The sequence below is a fragment of the Musca autumnalis genome, unplaced genomic scaffold, assembly GCF_047663935.1.
Source record: "Musca autumnalis isolate F117 unplaced genomic scaffold, ASM4766393v1 scaffold_3, whole genome shotgun sequence".
Lineage (NCBI taxonomy): Eukaryota > Metazoa > Arthropoda > Insecta > Diptera > Muscidae > Musca > Musca autumnalis.
In genome coordinates, this window is record NW_027411866.1 from 25,831,717 (window position 1) to 25,853,411 (window position 21,695).

General features: G+C 37.7%; 1 protein-coding gene across 3 annotated transcripts in view; it reads left to right on the forward strand.

Annotated features, from left to right (window-relative positions):
- The window catches only part of zld (zinc finger protein zelda), a 162,103-nt gene that overhangs the window by 76,738 nt on the left and 63,670 nt on the right, over window positions 1–21,695 (forward strand). For 2 of the 3 annotated variants that reach the window (XM_073972657.1, XM_073972656.1), the window contains exon 1: window positions 13,438–13,885. The exons of the other annotated variant lie outside the window; for it this stretch is intronic. The gene's annotated coding sequence lies outside the window, so the exon portion shown is untranslated. Of the gene's footprint in view, window positions 1–13,437; window positions 13,886–21,695 lie in introns of those variants that run through there. 3 annotated transcript variants of the gene reach the window in all.

Below are 21,695 nucleotides of genomic sequence, written 5' to 3' on the forward strand. Positions count from 1 at the left end.
TGAATAGAGTTTTCCATAGGAAAATTGCTATTCAGCCTGCTCTGGAATAGAAGGCCTCCGTAGCAGGTTTCTATAGAGTAGAAGGCTTCTATAGAAAAGAAGGTCTCCGAGGAGGCTTCTTTAGAAAACAGGGCCTTCGTAGGGGGCTTTCTATGGAATAGAGGCCCTCCGTAGGAGGCATCTATAGAATAGAGGGCCTCCATAGGAGGCTTCTTTGGAATAGAAGGCCTTTGTATGAGGCTTCTATAGAATAGGAGACCTCTGTAGGAGACTTCTATAGAATATAAGGACTCCGTATGAGACTTCTACTGAATAGAAGGCCTCCGAAATTGCTATTCAATTTGCCATTGGCAATTCGTAGTGTTTTTTTCTTTTACCATTTTCTCTCCTTTGAATATTTGATTCACTCTGCTTATTTAAATCAGATTGCCATGTCGAGACCAGGTTCCTGTTTGACTATCCATAGCAAAGCCAATGTTGCTGCTGCCTTCCGCTGATGTTTACATATGACGATGTTGAAATACGATTTCGGGAGGGTACCACGTGTGCCGGCAAACACAACGTCGTGGCCAGAATGTGTTTTAAGGCATTTTTTATGACTAATTTTTTGTTCTGTTGTTGTTGGTGGTGTTGGACGGTAGTTAATTTTTTTAAAGTCTGGACAATACAGCCTCTCTTGCTGTGGGGAGGAGGTGGGGAATTCTGGAATGGAGAGTTTGTGTGTGTGGTGAGTCATATTCATGCGAGTTTTGAAAGTTCAGCAGAAAATGCTTATGTTGTAAAAAAGCAAAAAATCACAATTTTGGCTGAGTACAGACACTCGCTTAGTTGTTTGGGCACTGCATTTTCAAACCAAAAACCAATAGAAAAATTTGCATAAATTCGGCAAAATCTTAAACTGAAAATTGGACATGACAATAGCTTGGATGGATTTATGGTCAACATTCTAACATTGTTGGTCAATGTTTAGCGGACAGACAAACCTAAACTTGCTTTAATGACCCACATAAAGTTTAATTACTTTTAGTTTCTACCTAAAAAAAATAAAACTGCAGATCTAGTTTTGGATGAAGCGAGGATCATAAAAATCGAGTACCCAAAGCAGGTAGGACTATAAATCAGTTACTACAACGATATGCCCTCGCTTAATCCATTCAACAAAGGTGTTTTGTTGAGGAGATGCTGTTGCTGTTGTTGGTGTTGTTCTCCCTATTCATTGTCACCGTGCTGAGTTCTCGGAAAGTGAGTGAGTGGTGACGGTGGTGTTTTGAGGACTTAATTGATTTTTAATTACCAAAGTCATAAAACAATCCTGCGCTAATCTCTCTCCCAGTGTCTCTTCGACCAGGACAAATTAAAAAGTGAAACTGCTTTGCTTTTGTTTTGGTCGTAGAGGTGTTGTCACTTAAATTTATCACGCGGCTAAATGTTACCGAGAACCGAAATTAATTTTTAAAAATATTTTTTTCTGTCCACTTTTGGGTTAATTGACTTGAGGTGGTGACACATTTTTCTACGACAACATCATCATTCACATACGTCTGTATTTTGTACGTATCTCAAGTAGCTAGCTCGACACTTTAAGATTTTTATGACTTGTCGCCGAACGAATGGCTTGTCCTTTTTATCTCCGTATGTGAGACAAGTGCCACATGTAAAACGGAAGTGGATAATTTGTTGAGCTAAGCGCAGTTACATCATATAGAGGACAGATAAGTGGATTTAAATAATTGGGCAATAGGGAATTTTAAGAAGAGATGGAAATCTCATTACAAGAAATCAGATTGTCTAATGCAAAAATTTGCTTAAAATTCCACGCTTAGAGGTCTCGCTAGGAGATCTGTTGAAGGCCTTCTTTTCAATAATACCGCCTTCGATGATATTTTTTTACAGGACCCTTTTTCGAATGTATTTTAATCTAAAGAAGCCTCCTACGGAGGTCTTCTATTCTATGGACCCTCCTAAGGAAGTCTTTTATTCTATAGAAGCCTTATACGGATGTCCTCTATTCTATAGAAGCCTCCTGCGGAGTTGTTCTATTCTAATGAATTCGCCCACTGACGTCTTCTATTATGTAGAAGCCTCATACGGAGGCATTCTATTCTATAGAAGCCTCCATTGAATGCTTTTTATTATAAGAAGACACTCTTGGAGTCTTTTCCTATGGAGAACTTCTTTAATATAAGAGTCTCCCTCTGTAGTAGGTGCTATTGGAGGACATTTATGTATATATTGAAGTTCAGCTGTAAGCCTTCTATTCAATAGAATCTTTCTTTGTGGGCCTTCTTCTAGTTTATAGAAATTTCCTACGAAGGCCTTCTTTTTTATAGAAGTTTCCTAGGAAGCTTTCAATTTTAAAGATTCCTCCAACGAAGGCCTTCCACTTCATAGAAGACTTCTAAGAAGCCCTTCCATTTCATAGAAGACACCTACGGAGGCCTTCTATTTTATAGAAGCCTCCTACGGAGGCATTCTGTTTTATAAAAGCCTCATATGAAGGCCTTCTATCTTATAATAGCCTTCTAGGAAGGCTTTCAATTTTGTAAAAACAGCCTACGAAGGTCTTCTGCTCCTTAAAATCCACATACGGAGGCCTTCCTACCTCCTACGGCGTTCTTTATGCTGTTGAAACCTCCCTCAGAGATTTTCTTCTTCTTTACGAAGGCCTTCTGATCTGCACGGCCTTCTTACCAACAGAAGCCACCTTCTATTCAAAAGATGACTCCGGCGGTGTGCCTTCTTCTCTACGGTGGAATTCTACTCTACTCGTTAGAAGCCTCCTACGAAGGTCTTTTATTCTGTAGAAACCTCTTGAGGAGTGATTCTATTCTATAGAAACTTCCTGAGGGGCCTTCTATTATATAGAAACCTCCTGAGGGGCCTCCTACTATATAGAAGCTTCATACGCCAGCTTCCTTTTCTATAAAAGCGTCCTACGGAGGCTTTCTACTCGGTGGAAGCCCCTACGAAGGCCTTTTATTTTATAGAAACCTCCTGAGGAGGCCTTCTATTCTATAGAAGCATCATAAGCCAGCTTCTTTTTCTGTAAAAGCGTCCTACAGAGGTCTTCTCCTAGGCCGTCTATTCTATAGAAGCCTTCCTTGGTGTCCTATTCTTCAGAAGCCTCTTACAGAGAACTTCTCTCTTATAGAACCGCATACGCAGGCCTTTTATTCTATAGAAGAGTTCCTTGTACTCCTTCTATCCTATACGATCCTCCCTTGAAGGCTGTCTATTCTATAATGGTCTTCCTCGGAGGCCATGTGTTCTACAGAAGCAACACTCGGGGATTTTCCTTCTATAGAAACCCCCTTGATTGTCTTCTATTTTATATGAGCCACCCTGATAGGTCTTTTAATCTATGGAAGTCTCTCTTGATGACCTTCTGTTTTCTAGAAGCTTCCCTTGAAGGCCCTTTATTTCATAGAACCCTAATTTGGATGCCTTTCTATCCTATAAATGCTTCCCTTGGTGGCAAGGAAGCCTCCTACGGAGGTCTTCTATTCTATAGAAGCCTCCTACGGAGGTCTTCTATTCTATAGAAGCCTCCTACGGACGACTTCTATTCTATAGAAGCCTCCTACGGACGACTTCTATTCTATAGAAGCCTCCTACGGAAGTCTTCCATTCTATAGAAGCCTTCTACGGACGTCTTCTATTCTATAGAAGCCTCATATGGAGGTCTTCCATTCTATAGAAGCCTCCTACGGAGGTCTTCTATTCTATACAAGCCTTCTACGGACGACTTCTATTCTATAGAAGCCTCCTACGGAGGTCTTTTATTCTATAGAAGCCTCCTACGGAGGTCTTTTATTCTGTAGAAGCCTCCTAAGGAAATCTTCTATTCTATGGAAGCCTCCTACGCAGGTCTTCTATTCTACTTTATAAGAGCCTCCTACTGAGAACTTCTATTCTATAGAAGCCTCCTATGGAGGTCTTCTATTCTATAGAGGCCTCCTACGGAGGTCTTCTGTTCTATAGAAGCCTCCTACGGGGGTCTTCTGTTCTGTAGCAGCCTCCTATGGAGGTCTTCTATTCTGTAGCAGCCTTCTCCTACGGAGGTCTTCTATTCTGTAGAAGCTCCTACGGAGGTCTTCTACTCTATGGAAGCCTCTTACGGAGGTCTTCTATTCTATATAAGCCTCTTACGGAGGTCTTCTATTCTATAGAAGCCTCCTACGGAGGTCTACTATTCTATAGAAGCCTCCTATGGAGGTCTTCTATTCTATAGAAGCCTCTTACGGAGGTCTTCTATTCTATAGAAGCCTCCTACGGAGGTCTACTATTCTATAGAAGCCTCCTATGGAGGTCTTCTATTCTATAGAAGTCTTCTATTCTATAGCAGCCTCCTATGGGGGTCTTCTATTCTATAGCAGCCTCCTATGGAGGTCTTCTATTCTATAGCAGCCTTCTCCTACGGAGGTCTTCTATTCTATATAAGCCTCCTACGGAGGTCTTCTACTCTATGGAAGCCTCTTACGGAGGTCTTCTCTTCTATAGAAGACTCCTACGGAGGTCTTATATTCTATAGAAGCCTCTTACGGAGGTCTTCTATTCTATAGAAGCCTCCTATGGAGGTCTTCTGTTCTATAGAAGCCTCCTATGGAGGTCTTCTATTCTATAGAAGCCTCCTACGGAGGCCTTCTTTCTTCAGAAGCCTCCTACGAAGGTTTTCTATTCTATAGAAGACTCCTACGGAGGTCTACTATTCTATAGAAGCATCCTACGGAGGTCTTCTATTCTATAGAAACCTTCTACGGAGGTCTTCTAATCTGTAGAAGCGTCCTACGGAGGTCTTCTATTCTATAGAAGACTCCTACGGAGGTCTTCTGCTCCTCCCTTCTATTCTCCTACGGTCTTCTATTCTATAGAAGCCTCCTACGGAGGTCTTCTATTCTGTAGAAGCCTCCTACGGAGGTCTTCTATTCTATAGAAGCCTCCTACGGAGGTCTTCTATTCTATAGAAGCCTCCTACGGAGGTCTTCTATTCTATAGAAGCCTCCTACGGAGGTCTTCTATTCTATAGAAGCCTCCTACGGAGGTCTTCTATTCTATAGAAGCCTCCTACGGAGGTCTTCTACTCTATAGAAGCCTCCTACGGAGGTCTTCTATTCTATAGAAGCCTCCTACGGAAGTCTTCTATTCTATGGAAGCCTCCTACGGAGGTCTTCTGTTCTATAGAAGCCTCCTACGGGGGTCTTCTATTCTATAGCAGCCTCCTATGGAGGTCTTCTATTCTATAGAAGCCTCCTATGGAGGTCTTCTATTCTATAGAAGCCTCCTATGGAGGTCTTCTATTCTATAGAAGCCTCCTACGGACGTCTTCTATTCTATAGAAGCCTCCTACGGACGTCTTCTATTCTATAGAAGCCTCCTATGGACGTCTTCTATTCTATAGAAGCCTCCTACGGAGGTCTTCTATTCTATAGAAGCCTCCTACGGAGGTCTTCTATTCTATAGAAGCCTCCTACGGAGGTCTTCTATTCTATAGAAGCCTCCTACGGAGGTCTTCTATTCTATAGAAGCCTCCTACGGAGGTCTTCTATCCTATAGAAGCCTCCTACGGAGGTCTTCTATTCTATAGAAGCCTCCTACGGAGGTCTTCTATTCTTTAGAAGCCTCCTACGGAGGTCTTCTATTCTTTAGAAGCCTCCTACGGAGGTCTTCTATTCTATAGAAGCCTCCTACGGAGGTCTTCTATTCTATAGAAGCCTCCTACGGAGGTCTTCTTTTCTATAGAAGCCTCCTACGGAGGTCTTCTATTCTATAGAAGCCTCCTACGGAGGTCTTCTTTTCTATAGAAGCCTCCTACGGAGGTCTTCTATTCTATAGAAGCCTCCTACGGAGGTCTTCTTTTCTATAGAAGCCTCCTACGGAGTTCTTCTGTTCTATAGAGGCCTCCCACGGAGGTCTTCTATAGAATAGCCTCCTACGGAGGTCTTCTATTCTATAGAAGCCTCCTACGGAGGTCTTCTATTCTATAGAAGCCTCCTACGGAGGTCTTCTATTCTATAGAAGCCTCCTACGGACGTCTTCTATTCTATAGAAGCCTCCTACGGAGGTCTTCTATTCTATAGAAGCCTCCTACGGAGGTCTTCTATTCTATAGAAGCCTGCTACGGAGGTCTTCTATTCTATAGAAGCCTCCTACGGAGGTCTTCTATTCTATAGAAGCCTCCTACGGAGGTCTTCTATTCTATAGAAGCCTCCTACGGAGTTCTTCTGTTCTATAGAGGCCTCCCACGGAGGTCTTCTATAGAATAGCCTCCTACGGAGGTCTTCTATTCTATAGAAGCCTCCTACGGAGGTCTTCTATTCTATAGAAGCCTCCTACGGAGGTCTTCTATTCTATAGAAGCCTCCTACGGAGGTCTTCTATTCTATAGAAGCCTCCTACGGAGGTCTTCTTTTCTATAGAAGCCTCCTACGGAGGTCTTCTATTCTATAGAAGCCTCCTACGGAGGTCTTCTATTCTATAGAAGCCTCCTACGGAGGTCTTCTATTCTATAGAAGCCTCCTACGGAGGTCTTCTATTCTATAGAAGCCTCCTACGGAGGTCTTCTATTCTATAGAAGCCTCCTACGGAGGTCTTCTATTCTATAGAAGCCTCCTACGGAGTTCTTCTGTTCTATAGATGCCTCCCACGGAGGTCTTCTATTTTATAGAAGCCTCCTACGGGGGTCTTCTATTCTATAGAAGCCTCCTTCGGAGGTCTTCTATTCTATAGCAGCCTCCTGCGGAGGTCTTCTATTATATAGCAGCCTCCTAGAAGAAGCTTCCTTCGGGTGACTTCTACTCTATAGAAGCCTCCTACGAAGACCTTCCATTTCACAGAAGCCTCCATTGAAGGTTTTACATTATAAAGAAGCCTCGAAGACCTTATATTATATAGACGCCTTCGTTGGCAAAATTGTTCTTCTGCGTTCAAAAGAAGCCTCCGTCGTAGGCCTACGGAGACCTTCTACTCTATAATTATATAAAAGCTTCATACGGCGGACTATCCCTTCTTAAAAGCCACCTATAGAAGATTCCTACGGAGACCTTTAAATTCATAGAGTCCTCCTACGGAAGCGTTATTCTCTATAAAGGCCTCATATGGGGTCCATCTACTCTGTCGAAGCTTCATACGGAGGCATTTCATACCACAGAAGCCTGCTACGAAGACCTTATATTCCACAGAAGCCTCCCTTGAAGTGTTTCTATAATAAAGGGGCCTCCCTCGGAGTATTGGATAAAAGCCTCCTCGGAGACCTTCTATCTAGGGAAACCTCTAGCGGAGGCCTTCTTTTCTATAGAACCTTTCCTTGGCGCCCTTCTTTTCTATAGAAGCCTCCCTTGGATGTTTTATGTTCTCATGAAGCCCCTCGGACGCCTTCTATTCTAAAGAAGCATACTACAGAGGTCTTTAACTCTACAGAAGCTTTCTGCTGTGTAGATGCTACCTACGAAAGCCTTCTATTCTATAGAAGCCTCTCTCGTAGGCTTCTCTGTTCAATTAAAACTTCACTTTTAGGGCTTCTATTCTATAGAAGACTCCAACGGATGCCCAGTATTCAATAGGTGTCCCCTTGAGAGCAGTTTATTCTGTAGAGGACTACTTCGGTGGCCTTCTTATTTCTTCTTCTTTATTTGCGCATCCGTGTTTCGGATATATGCGATCATATAATAATTACAGATTATTTGTTGATTTACAATTTTTCTTATGTTTAACAAAAATTGATTTTTATAAATATAGATATCTGTTTTTGGCGGCATAATAAACTTCTTTCATTTTGATGTGCGGTCCATGTCAGAATATTTTTCAGCCAAGAAACTTCTTTTCTTCCTCTGCACGGTCTTCCATCAACTGATCCTTTGATAATGTTTTGCAGAAGAATATATTTATCATTTCTCATGATACGTCCCAGGTATGACACTTTTCTTGTTTTAACTGTTTTAAGGAGTTGGCGATCTTGATTCATTCTTCTTAGTACCTCGTCATTTCTTATGCGATCTGTCCACGGTATTTTAAGTATTTTTCGGTATATCCAAATTTCAAATGATTCCAGTTTTCTTTCATCTATCGCCTTTATTGTCCATGTTTCTGATGCATATAATAAAACAGACCAGATGTAGCATTTGATGAATCTGGTTTTAGTTTGTATACCGATGTCATGACTTGTCAGTATCTTGTTGTATCTGTAAAATGCATCCCTTGCCATTTCTATACGACAAGTTATTTCTTTCGAAACATCCCATCGTTCATTTATGGTAACTCCTAAATATTTATAGTTTTTTACTTTTTCTATTACGGTGTTTTGTATTTTCAACGTACTGTTGTTATACGTATTTTTTCGGCTGATGGTCATGTATTTTGTTTTCTTTTTGTTGATTTTCAATCCATACGATTCACTTACATCTGTGAGTTTGTCAATAAGTTTTTGTAGACCGGATATGGTGCTAGCTAATATTGTTGTATCGTCCGCGTATCTGATATTGTTAATAATCATACCATGTATTTGTACTCCTATTCTTTGGTGCTCTATAGCCTCCATAAATATTCGTTGGGAGTATATATTAAATAACAACGGCGAAAGGATACATCCTTGTCGTACCCCCTTTGAAATCGTTACTTCTTCCGTCATTTCTCCGTTTATATCGATGTATGCCGCCTGTTTCCAATATAAATTTCGTATACATCGTATTTCCTTCACGGTTATGTTAATCGATTTCAGAATTTCTATTAGTTTATCGTGACGAACTGTGTCGAAAGCTTTTTCATAGTCAACGAAACATATAAATATATCCTTTTGTAATTCTCGGCATTTCTGAACTAGCACCTGTAAGCTAAGCAGTGCTTCTCGAGTCCCCATTCCTTGTTTAAATCCGAACTGTGATGTGCCCATATACTTTTTACATTGTGGATATATTCGGCTATGGATTACTCTTAGAAAAAGTTTTAATGCATGACTCATTATACTAATCAGTCTATATTCTTCACATTTTTTGCGTTGTTCTTTTTGGTATCGGTATGAATTTTGAAATGAGCCAGTCTGGTGGATATTTCCCCGTGTCATATACGCGGTTAAAGAGTATTACGAGTAGTTCGACATTTTCATCCTCTATAAGTTTTAATACTTCAGCTGGTACATCGTCAGGTCCTGTTGCTTTCATATCTTTGAGTGTTTTATTGCCTGCTCTACTTCGTACCTTGTTATTGGGTTTCCAGTCAGATTGTCTTCTGTTTCTTCGTAAGGGGTTCTTTCGGCATCAGTGAATAATTTTGCTACATATTCTTTCCATATTCGTTTTTTCTCCGCTAATTCAAATATAGCTTTGTTATTTTCATCTAACATAGTGGCTGGCGCTGTTTTTTTATATACTCCTGCTGCTTCCTTTAACTTCTTATGAAGGTTGAAGTCATCGTGTAGGTTCTGTAAAGTTTCAATTTCTTGACATTTTCTATTAAGTAAATTATTTTTTGATGCTCTTGTCAAGGTTCTGATTTCTTTATTTATCTCCCAGTATATTTCGAAATTTCTATTTTTCTGTTGGCTTCTTAGGATTCGTAATTGTTTTATTTCCTCAGTGACCCATTCATCATCTCTCGATGCAGGAGAGTTTTGTAGGCACATATTCGTGGTGGAGTTTATCTTTGTTTTGAGATTATGCCATATATTTTCCACATCCTCCTTGTTTACTCCTTCAAGTTTAGAGTTAATCTCTGTTTTAATTTCGCATTTAATAGTTGGATCTTTCATCATGTGCAGATTTAGTCTGGGTGTCCTCTTCTTTTTTCGGGTAATTGCTAATTTGATCCTGATTTTAGAAAGTAGCAGGTTATGGTCAGATGGGACGTCCGCACCGGGCAAGTTGAGCTCTTCATCACACTTGAAGCGTATCGTTTGTTGATAATTATGTAATCAATTTGATTTCTTATGATGTTTGCTGGGTTATAATGAGGAGATCTCCATGTATAAAGTCTTCTGGGATGTAATTGAAATATTGTATTTGTAACTTTCATTTTATGTTCTTGGCAGAATTGTACCAATCTATCCCCTCTATTATTGCGTTGTCCTAGTCCATATTTTCCAGTGACTCCATTTACTTTATCTCTTCCCACCTTTGCATTAAAATCTCCTTGTATAATAGTAATTTCATGAGATTTGGTGTTTTTGAGTAACTCTTCGATTTCTGCATAGAATTCCTCGATTTCGTCATTACTTGAGTCCGATGTGGGGATAATGTTCATATTAATAGGTTTTGTATTAATTTTTATCATCATTGTTCTGCCAGAATGTGGGATGAATCCTGTTACATATGTATTCTGCAATATAACTCTTTACTATTATTGCCACACCCTTTCTGTGCTTTCCTTCTTGATTTCCTGAGTGAAATACTCGATTATTTTCCGATCTAAAATCTCCGCTTTAAGTCCACCATGTTTCACTTATTCCGAGAATGTCTATATTTAGTCTGTTCATTTCGCTTATAGTGTTATTGAGCTTTCCAGCTTCGTATAAGCTTCTAACATTGCACGTTCCTATTTTTAGTACCTATTTTGTTTTACCTCCGGGGATTCTTAGCACCCTCTTATTGCCGGAGACTGAGGGCCGTGTTTCTTCTGTTGTTTCCATATTAATTATTATATGATTTGCCAGGGATTTTACTTCAGTGGTTTCCCGTTCCCTTCTGAAGGGTTTGTAGTTTTCCATCTATGGTTGCAGCCGCTCCACGGGAGTTCAGACGTTGTTCACAGCCGCCCAATGTGGGAACAGACGCTGTGGTAGTATTCATTCGCTGTTCGGAGCCGATTTAAACTTGTTACGCCTACCGATTTCCAGTGGTGGCCATTCTAGCTGATTCAGCTTCCGCCCACTAAAGATACTAAGGGACCAGCTGCCGCCCCTTAGGCTAGTTTTTGGTCACTCCCGAGTATTTTATTTCCTCGGTACCCCACTTGTCAGAAAGACAAGTTGAGCTTCCCCAATTATTTATAGATACATATCTATTTTGAGTGCCTTTCGTGCTATAGAAGCCTCCCTAGATGTCCTTTTATTTCATAGAGGACTTCTACGAAGACATTTTCTATAGAAATCTCGTACATAGAATCCGTTTCTTTTTATTCTATAGACGCTTACTTTGGATTAATTATATTCCATAGAAAGCTTTTATTATTCGGAAGCCTCCCTCGGAGACCTTATATGCTATAGAAGCCTTTGGAGGAAGCATTCTTCATTTCTATATATGTAAACCTCCCTGGGAGTCCTTTTATTCTACATAAGCACCCCTCCCATCTATAGAAACCTCCTTTGTTACCCCTTTTAAGATATAGAAGCATCCCTTGAAGGTGATTTGTTAAATATATATGAGGCTTTCGCTTGGCTGTTTCTCCAGTAGAAGCCCCTTTTGGAGGCCTTCGAATATAAAGAATACTCCCTTGGAGGCTTCTATAAAATAAACGGAGGTTTCTATAGTCCTTCAATTCCTCCGAAGGATGTTTCTATGGCATTAAAGGTCGCGGTAGGAGGTTTATACAGAATAGAAGACCTCCGAAACAGCTTTTTTAGAATATAATATGGAAGCCTTGCTCAGAGGTCTTATGTTCTTTAGAATTCTCCAACGGGGACTTCTTTTCTTTAGAAAGGAAGAATAGAAGACCTCAGTAGGAGGCTTCTATAGAATACAGGAAGACCATTTGGCGGTTTTCTTATTTTAGAAGAATTGTTGTTGCCTTCTACCCTATAGAATCTTCTAACGCCATCTTTTTACGCTTTTTATTGAAGTCGGAGGCTTCTAGTAGGAAGGTCATCAGAAGTCTTCCAGAATTTCGTATTCTCTTCCATACTTGTATACATGCATACATACATGTCCTTATCCATGTAGTTCCTTTTCTGACTGTTTCAGGTGTGCCAGCAATAGTTCTCCGTAGTACCCATATTTTGCATCAGTTGGTATTTGGGGTTTCGCAGGATGTGTCCCAGGTTCTCTTTATTAAATCGATCAACTCCCTCTCGCAGTTCATTATTCACAGGATTTCGGCATTGGGTATGAAATCGGTCCGTGATATTCTAAATACACGTCTGTATATTCAGATTTAAAACGCCTGTTTCAACGGCATATTCTATTCTAAAGAAGCCTTCTATTCTACAGAAGCCTTACGTGGTCGTTAAAGAGATTCCCTCTTTAAATCGATTCTAATCAGTATCTAATTAACAATTTCTTTATTCCGGGGGAATAAAACTTAACATTCTGTCAGCATCATTGAAGTTAGTTTTTACGTTGGCAGCACTGCTGCTGAGGATGTATTGAGATTGTTCTCAAATTCTTGATTCAAATCAAATTGTAAAATTATTTAAAAGATTCATTTCTTTCAAATAGTAAAAATGAGTGCAAAAATTTTAATTACTTTGCCATAAAATCGAATAGAAGAAGGAGAAACAACGAAAACGAAGAAGAGGACAAACAAGCGATTATGTATGGCAATGCGCGAGTTACTAGGTACGGTCAAACAATTTTTGTTAAGTAATTTCAATTTTGTTGTTGTTGTCATTATTGATTTAACTGTGAGAATCATTTCAAGGGGGAAGAGAGAGTGAGGTGAGAGTTGAGAATATTTCATTTGATTCTGTTTTTATTTTATTTTTTTTATGTTATTAAATTTTATGTACTACTAATGATTAACAGCAACAACAACATAATGATGGCTCTTGCATGATTTTGTTGTTATTATTTTTTCATTATTTTATCTTAACTCTTCATTCGCTTTGGTTAACTAGGCTGTAAGTGTGTGTGTTGTTTTTCTTTCTGTTGAGTTATATTCTAACTCAGTGATTTCAAGTCACGCTCTCTCTCTGTATCTCGTTGTTTTGTGAGAGAGAGTTTTAATTTCGTCATTGAGTATGGTTGGTTGTTGAGCCGAGTATTATCACCATTATTTGTTTGCCTGTGTGTGTGTATTTGTGTGTTGCTTTGTTGTTTACCTTTTTGTTGCTGCTGTTGTTGTATCTTCTGTTTGATTTGGTTTGTGCATGGTCGGTTGCTTTGGCTATTCTTCTCATCACTATTTCTTCTTTGGTTTCTCGTGTCCACAATGTTTATTGGCGCGCATCTATTGCACATCATCGTTGGCGTCGCATAGTTGTGCTGCTGACGCTGCCGAACAACATCATCATCATCATCGTGTTCATCATTCGAAGTAACAACGCCGTAGTAGATGTTGGCGTCGCGTCGCTGCCAACGTCAAACATTTGTATATTTTTTGCCATATGAACGAAGAACAACGCTGGCTTGGCTTGTTCGTTCTTGTGTGCATTCGTTGTTGTTGCTGTGTGTGTGTGACTTTTGTTTATGCGACTGTGTGTGTCAGTGTTTAAGTGTGGTGAGTGCATGTTTGTTTCTTTTCTGTCTGTTTTGTAATTTGCTGGCTTGGCCGGTCATTTGAACAGGACACACAATTTAGAATTAGACAGCGCGTGTTACAGAGCGGTTGGCATTTTGGTGACGAAGCTTTAAAGCGCCCTCACTTCTTTTTTACAACTTTTTTAGTTTTTTCCTTTAAAAAACAACAAAAAATACTTTCGGCATAACATTTTTGGCTAAAAACAAGAAAACTAAAAACAAAATAAAATTTTTTGGACAAATTAAAAAACAAAAAAAGAAAAAATTAATTAAATAAATTTTAAGTTAAATTTTATGTTCCAAAAAAAGAAAGAAAAGTGCAAAACAAAAAATTTGTCAAAATTCAAAATTCGTTAAAATTTTTAGTTACTTTCATTTATCGACAAAAAATTTTTGAGTTTAATTTTTATTTTTAACAAAAAATCAAATAAACAAAAACGCGCGCGTTAACAACAAACAAGTGCAAATAATTAAAAAAAAATATGGTGTTTCCAATTGAATTAAATGGTAATTAAAAAATAAAAATTTGAATAAAAAATTGAAATAAAGAACAATAAATGTGAATTGCATGGATGGATAATAAAAGAACAAATAAAACAACAACAAATTGCAAAAGAGTAATAAATAAATACAGTGAAAATTGCAGAACGATCGCTAAACGATCATTGAAAAGACAAACAAAATAAAAACAACTGTTTATTCGGGGAACACACTGGACAACGAGAGAACAATGGATATTGAAAGTGAATAAAAAAAACACTTGGATAAAATAAAAAATAAAATTATTTTTTATTGATCAAACACAGAACTCGGAAATATTCAAATAAAAATATATTAAACAAAATCTATACCCGTAAATTAATAAAAAAAAAACTTAAAAACAAAAACAAACATTTTGACAAGCTAAAGAAAAGTCTGGAATTTTTAAAGCAAATTATAAAATTTTTTTAATTTGAAATTTGTTTTTAAACTTTAAAAAAGAATTGTTTGGAGGAATGGACAAGGAAAATGTGATTATAAAATCCAAAAACAGGGTCATATTTTTATAGTTGAACTAAGAAAACAAAAAAAAAAAAAATAAAATAAAATAAAATTGTAACATCTACGAACTGTGATTATTTCTGAAAGATTCTGAAAATGGAAGAAAATAACTCAAAGATGCTGTTTCTTATAGTTTATGGAAATTATACGAATATGAAAAACCGAAATTTTCAACACAAACTTATTATACAAACATAATTATGAAATATTTTTTTTGTTTTGTTTTTTTTTTTAATTAAATTATTGTTAAAATATTTTTAAAACAAAATATTTTTTTCTAAAATATTATACATAGGTAGAAATACATTTAAAAAAAATTGTCTTAAGTCTACATTAGGGGCATCTCTTGATAAATGTTTGGTCTTAATCCGACTAGGTATCCGCTGTTAAAACAGCTATTGCTCATGCTACAAAAGAAGAGCGAACTTTAATATAGCTCTGTTCCAGAACTAAAAAGTTTTTACAATTTTTACCACTTTTACACATTTTGCGTTCCCGTACACAAAATTTATATGAAAATCGTTTACGACTTTTACCACTTTATAAAGTACGGGAACAGACCATATGTATCGATAATCTTAGTGTAGTCAAAACTGTTTCAAAAATAAATGAAGCATTTGCAGCGATGTTCTTATTATTTAAAACTAATGTACTGTTCTTATATTATGGATACCTTCGCACTCAAGTACCTATCAAAGGAGCTTAAATTTCCTTTACCGACCTACCGCAGAAAATTATGAAAACAATTTCCACAGATAATACTTTCCATGCCGATTCCAACGATGTATTTCTTTGGTTGCGGAAATGTATACTTCCCGAGATATAGGCCTCCAAAGTTTCGAAAATTCCCTTGTATAATTGGAAAAAAATTACGATTTAAAAAAAAAAATTAATTTCTCTTTAGAGAAGAGCTTACTGACCAAGATGCTTTTTGAAAAAGGAAAGCTGACGATACGAACCCACACAACCACCACTGTGTGACATGACATGTTTCGCCTTTGGTTTAGGAAGGCTCCTCAGACACATAGATTGTGGGGCGGCTTCGCTATCATCTAACATTTTTTCCTCTTTCAAATGTAATTTGTTTTTTTTTTACAAAATTTTCAAATAAAAATTAAAAAAAAATTGTTCGCGTAGCCGAAATTTGCTCCTGTCCATAGGAAATTTGCTCCTGTCCATAAGAAAACTTGCAATTTAAAGGATTTTTTTTTTGTATTTTTTTCTTCAAAAGGTCGGTAAAGGAAATTTGTTCCTCAAAGGCAAAGAATTTTGCCGATATGAAGCCTTAAATTTACCAAAAAGTCTCAGAAATGCTATGCTTTCCGCTCAGCTTGTATAAATCTAAGTAAGATGCCAAAGACCTTTTAAATTGTTTACCATTCGGAATATTTCTTAAACAAGTTAACCCAAAAATTCCCCGTGAATGCTACAAATTATAACTCAGTAGTTCAGATGTGTCTATCTAAAATACGCTCAACACTTCACGTCCAAATTCTCGGATCAAGTTAAGTTTTGGGACGGAATAATTCGAAATAACATGGGTACTTACGGAACTTTGAAGGGCCATATATCGAGAAGCATGTACTTCCACTGGAAAATATTTAGATCTTCACCCTCAGGACCCCAAGAGCGTGATAAAAATGTCAACTAGATCCGGTATCGGAATGAAAACTTGTTTTGGCCATAAAGATTTTGAAATTTCCGTAAGTTGTTCTATATCAATATCAGGACAACAGTATATATCTATGGTAACACTTTCATTTCGAAACAGACGGTCATGCTAAACTGTACTTAAGTCAAAAATATATATGGCTAAAGGCTAGTTTAGGAACACCACTTGGATTACGATGAGAAGCATGTACTTCCGCAAGAAAATATGTACATATATCGTTTTACTCAGGACCCCAAGGGCTATCCATGGTAAAAATGTCCACTTGTTCCGGTGACGGGCTCAAAACATGACTTTAGCCTTAAATGTTGTGGAATTTCCCTAAACAGAACAACAGTTTCCATCATCAATTTCATTGCGCAACAGACGCTGATGCTAAACTGTAGTACTTAAGTCAAAAATATATATATGGCTAAAGTCTAGTTTAGGAACACCACTTGGATTACAATGAAAATTGGATCAGAGATGGAAATTTTTGTCTAATATATAATGATATGCATCTTTTGCGGAGGTAGTCAGCCATCCCAATTATAAAAAAAACCAACTCCAACTCAAGCAATCAAATGAGATTGAATCTTCAACAATAAACAAAACAAACAAAAAACTGCGGAGGCACGCGCAGGGGAACTTTGTTAAAAACAAAATTCCAACAACAATTCCATCACAGGCAACTGTGTTGATGTTCTTTTCAACTCACAGAATTCGATGAATTCTTAGTTGATACGTGCTGACATGTTGAAGAATATTTTGATTTTGGTATTTCTTTGGAAAAACCGAAAAGTGAGTGTGATTCTCATTCATATGGGAATACTAGACACTTAAAAGAGTTCGGTTTTTCGCTAAAAAGTGGCATCATTTCAAAAACTGAGAAGCCAATTGATAATTCGCTTCGCCGGGATGAAATCATGATATTGGTAGCGATCAGTAAAATTTTGCAACACAGTCAGTTCGTTTTGAAAAACATTACTCTCTGTAATAGAGGGTAATAAATGAGGTTGAGCCAAATGGGGGAATACTCCAACTCAAGCAATAAAAAAAATCCTCTAAACCCCAGACTATGTAATATGCGTTGGCATGAAAATGTTCAAGTTTGGCCAAAAGCCTCGTAATTACAAAAATTTCGCAAAATCCACAGAAGATGCCACAGAAAACGGAATATCCGTCGCATAGATTAAGCCAGAGACAGAAATACAAAATGAACGTTATTCACATCCAAATTGCAACTAAAATGAGAATTTAATTAATTTAATTAATCGATTAATTAAATTAATTAAATCTCACAAATAATGACCTTCGCCCCTAAAAAGGCAAAAACTTTAAAATAAAATGAGAATTTGTTAGGCAACAAATTAACAAAATTAAAGGAGAGTATAAGCACAAGAATACTTGATACTTCGGGTTCCAAATCTTCCCGTCGGTCTGTTGTATGGCAAAATATTTGGCGTATAAATCCAAGGTAATAAAGAATACCTACATATATTGGAATAATGTTATCGAAGCCCTATGTTACTGAAAATTGGATTGGTAATTGAGGAAGTTCAACTGTAACAGCAGGCCTAGAGAGATAGAATACTCAAGCTGTATAAAGAATAACGCTCAGCAATAAGCACCATTAAGAAAAGCATTATTCCTGCAAATAACGGGTGATTTTTTAAGAACTATAGGAAAGTTTTTTAGAAAAAAAAAAACATAAAATTCAGAAAAATGCCTGATATCTTTATTTGAATCGATAGTACGGTCCATATCATTTAATGTTTGAAGATTATTTCATGCAAATGTTGACCGTGACTGCGCTTCAAATGGTCCATCCGCTTAGTCCAATTTTGGCATACTCTTTCCAACATTTCGGCCGGTATCTCGTGAATAAATGCATCAATGTTGTCTTCCAATATGTCAATTGAAGCGGGCTTGTGTGTATAGACATGAGCTTTAACATAGCCCCACAAAAAATAGTCTAAAGGCGTTAAATCGCACGATCTAAGCGGCTGAACACAATTTTTCGATAAAAAAGTGGATCTTCGTCCAACTTACCAAGAGCCCATTCTCCAAAAATTCTACGTTGCGGTAGGTCGTTCGGCTTCAATTCTTGCATTCTTGCAAGCGTTGTTCGTTTTTAAGACGATTCATTGTTAAATTATAGACCAAACTGAAGATGTTTGACAGTAAAACAAAACACCAAAAAACCAGTGTTGCCAAAAAGAAAATAGATAAAAAATCACCCGTTACTTTATACTATTCACTCAAATTGAATTTGCCCGCTCAATCGCAAATTAAATAGAATATTAAACGAGCTAGAGATCCAGACAGCATTTCAAGCTACCTGAGCCATATCAAACATCTACTTCAACATTATAATTGTTCCACAAATATCCCATGCGGGACAAGGGAGACTTCTCTCATATCAATGAGTGCACCCCGATTCATATTAGCTCAATGAAATGGGATCTACAGTTATCGCCTAGTCTGAACGGCATGCACCGCGGTGGCGCCCAACATTTTTGCTGCAAAAACTCAATACTATTCAAAGAAAATTTAATTTTGCCATCAATATTGACTCAAATTGAATTTACCCGCTCAATCGAAAAGTCAATGGAATGTTAAGCGAGCCAGATATATGGCGTGATCCTAAAAGAAACCCGATTTTAAAACATCTGAACCTTGCGAAGAATATCGTTCAGCCAGAACAACTCTATGTTGATGATATATGCCTGCTCACCCACAAGTACTCACACATGGCCGCAAACTTACAAAGCATTCATTGCTATGCAGCTAGAACCGGCTGAGGATAAATATTGGGAAAACTAAGGTGATGTTCATTAACACAACAATGACATCAAACATTACCATCGACGGTAAAGAAATTGAAACTGTTAGCTGCTTCATATATCTTGGGAGCATAATAAATGACAGTGGTGGAAGTAAGGAAGATATAGTACACCGAATCAAAAAAAGGACGTAGCGCGTTTGGTGCATTGGAAAACGTGTGGCGCTCCCAAATTATCTCCAGGCAAACAAAATTAAGGTTATTTAACTCGAATGTTAAATCTGTAGTTCTGTATGGATGTGAAACCTGGAACGCAGCGATAAATGAGGTTAAATCGCTGCAAGTCTTCATAAACAGGTGCTTGTGTAGAATATTGGGCATATTCTGGCCCAACACCATATCGAACATCTCACTGTTGCGGGAAACTAAACAGGAACCGGTTAGCATAGAAATAACGAGACGGAAATGGATAGACCATACCCTACGGAAGGACAGAGATGACATTGCCAGACAAGCGCTTGAGTGGAATCCGCAAGGTAGCCGGAGGAGAGGTAGACCGGCAAATACATGGAGAAGGTCTGTCGACGCAGAAGCAGCGAGTAAATATTTAGCATTAAATAGACTAGAATGGAACAATTTTGTTGTGGCCCTATGCTCCACATTGGAGTAAAAAGGAATAAATAATAATAAGAACAACTCTTGATAAACACATTATTGCTGCAAAAACTCAATACTATTCATACAAAATTTAATATTGCCGTAGATTCTAAAAATATATCGAATATTATGCCTAAAATAATGGAATTGAAGAAAAAACCCAACCCTTTCGACACTCCTGCACAAATAGATTCCTCCAACTTCGCACATAAAATTATCTCAATGAATGATTAAGAAGATGATGGATTCTTTTGAATCTTCATAATAAAATTTATTTTAGTAAACCTTACTCGCCGAAAATCGAATGCCGTTGGTCTAGATTGTATCGATTCTAAGTTTATAAAAATAATTATTCCTTGATAAGTATTTCGAATCGAAACGAAAATAATAAACTGAAATAAGTTCAACAAATTGCAAAGAATACGGACAAAGCATAGCTTCCCAATAAACAATTCTTGCCGAGCGCTCTGATGTTAGAATTATTTTCGAAGTTTTCTTAAGCTGTTCTAGAAAATTTACCGGATTTTCTAAATTTGCATTTGAAAGTGTTTAGCTTTTCTGATGAATTTCTCTGAGTATAATCTGCACATGTTTTAGTTCTTATGGTCGAAAATCTGAAAAAGTCTAAACATACTATCTTTTTCATACTTCTGGCCGAATTTCAGGCAAATATCAGAATTTACCTTCGAATTTTCTTTAATTGTTCTAAAGTAAATCGTCAAGAAACTCCAATAAGCATTCAGAATTTCCTCCGACAAAACGTTCCGAATTCTGCGAACCGCTTCACATAAATTCGGACCTGTTTTGCATGCGATTACGGTATCAGAAATGGAAACTTTTGCCATTCGAATTCCGTACGATCTCGGCAAAAATTGTTTAGGGGCTTTTTTAGATCCAGCACGAATCAATTGTTGATTGATTTCCGAAATTACTACGGTCAACGTTCCAGCTTATACGCAATCTCTAAAGCCACGATGGAATCCGCAATAAAATTACTATATATTGAAAATGCTTTTGAACCAGAAATTTCTTCCGAGTTGCTAAAATTAATAGACGGCGAATCGCATACATCTTTCCGTAACGCTCTTTAATTATATCTATGACTCAAATCGATACCCCCAAAACTGGCTGAAATCAACTTTCATCACAATTCTTAAGAAAAGCCAACCAAAACAAAGTAGCGATTACGGATTATATGATAAATTTGGATTGAAAGAATGCATGGATATAAGAGAAGCTCTGCTATCTATACATCTATTTAATATTGAAGTGGATTTTGTGGATAACGAAAAAGCCTTCGCCATCGAACAACATGACAAAATGCTGGAAATCCTCACTTCTTCAATTGGCATCCAAGGAAAAGATGTTGTGTGACCACTAGGAACATCAACTGTCAAATTACAGGCAGTCCGGTGTAAAATTTTTGCTAAAATCCTCAAAATACGGAAAATCGGGAGCTACCGCTATATGGGGGCTATACCAAAACATGCACCTATGTTGACGGTTTTTGGTGGAGATGTTGTGTGACCACTAGGAACCTCAAATGTCAAATTACAGGCAGTTAGGTGTACAATTTTTGCTAAACTCCTCAAAATACCGAAAATCGGGAGGTACCGCTATATGGGGGCTATACGAAAACATGGACCTATTTTGACAATTGTTGGTGGAGATATTTTGCGACCACTAGGAACCTTAAGTTCCAAATTACAGGCAGTTCGGTCAAATAATGTACCTAAAATGCCAAAAATTCCGAAAATCGGGAGGTACCGCTATATGGGGAATATAGGAAAACATGGACCTATTTTGACAATTGTTGGTGGAGATATTTTGTGACCACTAGAAACCTTAACTGCCAAATTACAGGCAGTTCGGTCAAAAAAATTTAGCTAAAATCCCAAAAATCGGGAGGTACCGCTATATGGGGGCTATACGAAAACATGGACTTATGTTGACAATTTTTGGTGGAGATGTTTTGTGACCACAAGGAACCTTAACTGTCAAATTACAGGCAGTTTGGTCAAAAAAATGTAGTTAAAATCACCAAAATACTGAAAATCGGGAGGTACCGTTATATGGGGGCTATACCAAAAAGTGGTCCGATATAGTCCATCTTCGAACCTGACCAGTCTATGGAAAAAAGACACTAGGGTGCAAAAATGTAGCTCCCTAGCTTAATTATTGCGAAC